At 34.7% G+C, this 3,354-nt stretch overlaps 1 pseudogene; it reads right to left on the bottom strand.

Moving 5' to 3' along the window:
- Positions 1-2,288: 2,288 nt before the first annotated feature.
- LOC149540827 (uncharacterized) lies at positions 2,289-2,816 on the bottom strand (annotated as a pseudogene).
- Positions 2,817-3,354: the final 538 nt, after the last annotated feature.

The following is a 3,354-nucleotide window of genomic DNA, read 5'->3' as shown; positions in this document are numbered from 1 at the left end:
ACATAAACTTTGAGCATTTTATCAAAGCAGTGAAGCATTGATCATTAATCCTCCAAGGATCGACGATCATTAAAATTCATTACAACTTGACAATTATGGCTTCAAAATTATGGCCCCACTAGTGCACTAATTTCTAGCCTAGCCAACACATGCATTTTCTTACCAATTACTGCATTCCATATCATCATATTTTTCCACCCTTGCATGATTTGATAGTCTTCTTTATGATAGGTCCCACTTTGTCACATAGCGTGCAGGTGCTTCCCTACTTTGGCTAAAGTTCCTTCACTTTCATATTATGGGAATGCACTGTCCATTGATCTTCTCAAGATCAATGGTGTTATAAAATCATGCCTTTTTAAGATCTAGTTAGTCAAACTAACCAATAAATGCATTACTTTTCTCCAACATGTTTGACAACTACCAATTGTACAAATTGCAATAATGCTCTTCAAAGCTACAGGTCCATGACATCATCATATGCCACATGTCTTGTAGGCTCTTGCTCACATTACATAAACCTCCTTCATTTTATTATAGTGGACAAGCGCTACCCATTGATCTTCTCAAGATCAATGATGTACATAACCTGTGTCCTTTAAACTGTATGAAACATCCTTCATATTTTCATTATGGACATGTGTCACCAGGGTGCTTCCCTTCTTTGGTTAAAATCTTCTCATCTTTATGAAGTGGTAATATGCTTGCTGTTGATCTTCCAAAGATCAAAGATTTAATGATATGGCATCAAAAGTAGCCCCACTACTTGGCTCAACCAATGATATTGTTGGAAAATAGAATGTACACTGACTCTTACTGACAGCTCTGAAAAAGATTCTGACAATGTCCTAACAAGCTCTAGTCTTTATAGCACAATTAAAACCCAGTGTTACCAAGTGCTACGTGGCACAAAGGTGTTTTCCTGCTTCACATAAAAGTCATGCAAATTAACATTGTGGGCATGTGTTCATTATTGATCTTGGAGAGCTCAATGGCTAACCAAAACAAACCACCATAATTAAGATGCTTTGCCAAATGCTTGATAAAATAACCACAATTAGGGCATGCTCAAAGTAAAAAGTTTTATTTCTTGAAAAGTAATAAAATAATAATGGGAAAAAGGAAAACATAGGACAAAGGCTTTGTTAGAATTGGTAATCTTTCCTTGGTTGTATTTATTAAATGGGATAAACCAAAGTATCCCTTATGTTGTTTGTCCTCTAGTCCACATGTGAGGACAAGTCTATTTTGTAATTCCTTTATTAAGGAAAATAGTTTATTCCTCCTTAAGAGGATGATGACACTTGTTATGCACACACTTACGAATGTGGCAATCATTCACTTGGGTGTTACAAATAACTCCTCTTCTCATCTCTTTATAAGAGATGCTTCTCTCTCATTCTCTACAACACACAATCACAATGCAGTTCATGTAATGAGCCATATGGCTCCACATTATCTCTTTCTCTCTCTTTCTTCATTCTTAGGCATTTGCCTCATTCATATAATTCACAAGGGGTTTTCTTTGCTTTCCCCTTTCAAAATCATTGTCTTCTCTCTTGTGTTGATCTTGGAAAGCTCATGTAAAGTATGGTAACTATTTTCATTAAAAACTCTCTTGGATTAATTTACTATTCTTCATTTTAGTTCATTTCAATTTCATTATTTCTAACATGGTATCAGAGCCTAGTTAATCCTTGTTTGAGTTTGTTTTTGAAGGTTGTCATATTTTGGAGACATTGTTGTTAAAAGAAGAAGAGAAGCTTTAGCTTCATGTCTAATCTTTGTGAACTGCATATTTTTTTTATCTTGTACTTTTATTATTCTAACCTTCTTTGGAAGGCTTGCCACAAAAAGGTCTTTTTATTGCAAAAAAATTCCATTTTTTTCCTCTTGTTTTGGAAGGCTTGCCACCAAAACAAGAGAAGCTTAGTCTCTTCTTAACATTTTCTTTGCAGGTTAAAAATCTATTTTTTGCCTTCTTATATCCATTTATTCATTTGCATATTTCATTATAGATATATCACTAATCCATTGCAAATTTCTTTGCAAAAGTACACAATCTCTACTTGTTTTTAACAAAGATTTTATGGGATTTTAATTTTTTTTAGAAGGAAAAAAAACAAAACTTTTATCTATTCTATTACTCTGAAATCACAAGATCTCCCTCTATTTGAGCACTACCTCTATTTTAATTAAATTTCATTCCTTCAACTTGTTTTTACTTTATAAATCTTCTTTAACAAGTTTTTTTTACCACAATCCACTGCAACTTCTCCTTATTTTTTTTAACTCTGTCGTCCCCACTGTTCCATATGGTCCTTGTCTATTGATCCCTTTGAATAGCTTGAGGGAGGAGGAGGAGCAACATCAACCACCTTGGGCTCATTCACTTCATTTGCAATGGCATTATAGTAATCTTTCTTCTTGCATTGAAAAACCTCAACATACTGCCTTCCCATATTCTGTCTATCCCTCTGAAGAGCAAAGTCAACTTGCATCAGAGCTCCAAAAATAGCATATGCCTTGCTAGAGAACCGTCCCTACTTGTGCACTAACAATACATCAACAACATCCAGCCCAACAAAGAACTCGAACACATCACTCTCACTGTAATTGAAAGGAAGGCCTCACAGATGAACCATAGGAAAAGATCGAGGCTGACCAAGATAAGGCATTCCTATGCCATAAGTATAGGGCCCAAATGCACAAGGACTCCCAGCGAAGTATGGATCAGGATCTATCATCCGTTGTCTCTTTGTGCTGACCTCATACCTGTCGGACATACCATCGCCTCCCAACATGGCCCTTTATATATATATATATATATATATCTCATCCTTGGGCATGAACCTTAAGCTAGCTTTTAAGCTCACTGCTACTGTTTTCCCCTATCCATTATTTTTCATCCTTTCCATTTCTTGCTTAAATTTTCTTTTCAGGGCTGAGTAACATTGGTCATCTAAGAAAAAAGGGTCTACTTTGTTTTATCTGTCTAAATTTAAATACTGGCTTTCATCTACATTTAAGTCAACCATTCTTGCTTGCAGGCGTCCTTGCTTGGCATTATCTATCAAACAAAAACTATAAATGCTCACTCTAGCAAGTTTTTACATGTCTTAAGCGTTTCATTTCGACTGCCCAAGCTTATCTTTTTTGGAGCATTTAATCGTTATGATAAACATCATTACCAAACCAAAATAGTTATTTCATTATTACTTCTCTAATATTCATTAAATTGTTCTCTGCAGATTTTAATCAACTTTTTTAAAATTTATTTTTTCTCTCCATCACAACATTCATTATTGCAGTTTATCATTCTCTGTCCAATTCATTTATTTTACCAATTTGATT

Source organism: Cupressus sempervirens, chromosome 9 (assembly GCF_028749045.1).
Source record: "Cupressus sempervirens isolate cs-2001-9-10 chromosome 9, ASM2874904v1, whole genome shotgun sequence".
In the NCBI taxonomy this organism is placed as follows: Eukaryota; Viridiplantae; Streptophyta; class Pinopsida; order Cupressales; family Cupressaceae; genus Cupressus; species Cupressus sempervirens.
The sequence above is the reverse complement of the archived record's forward strand: the minus strand, read 5'-3'. Positions and strand labels throughout refer to the sequence as shown.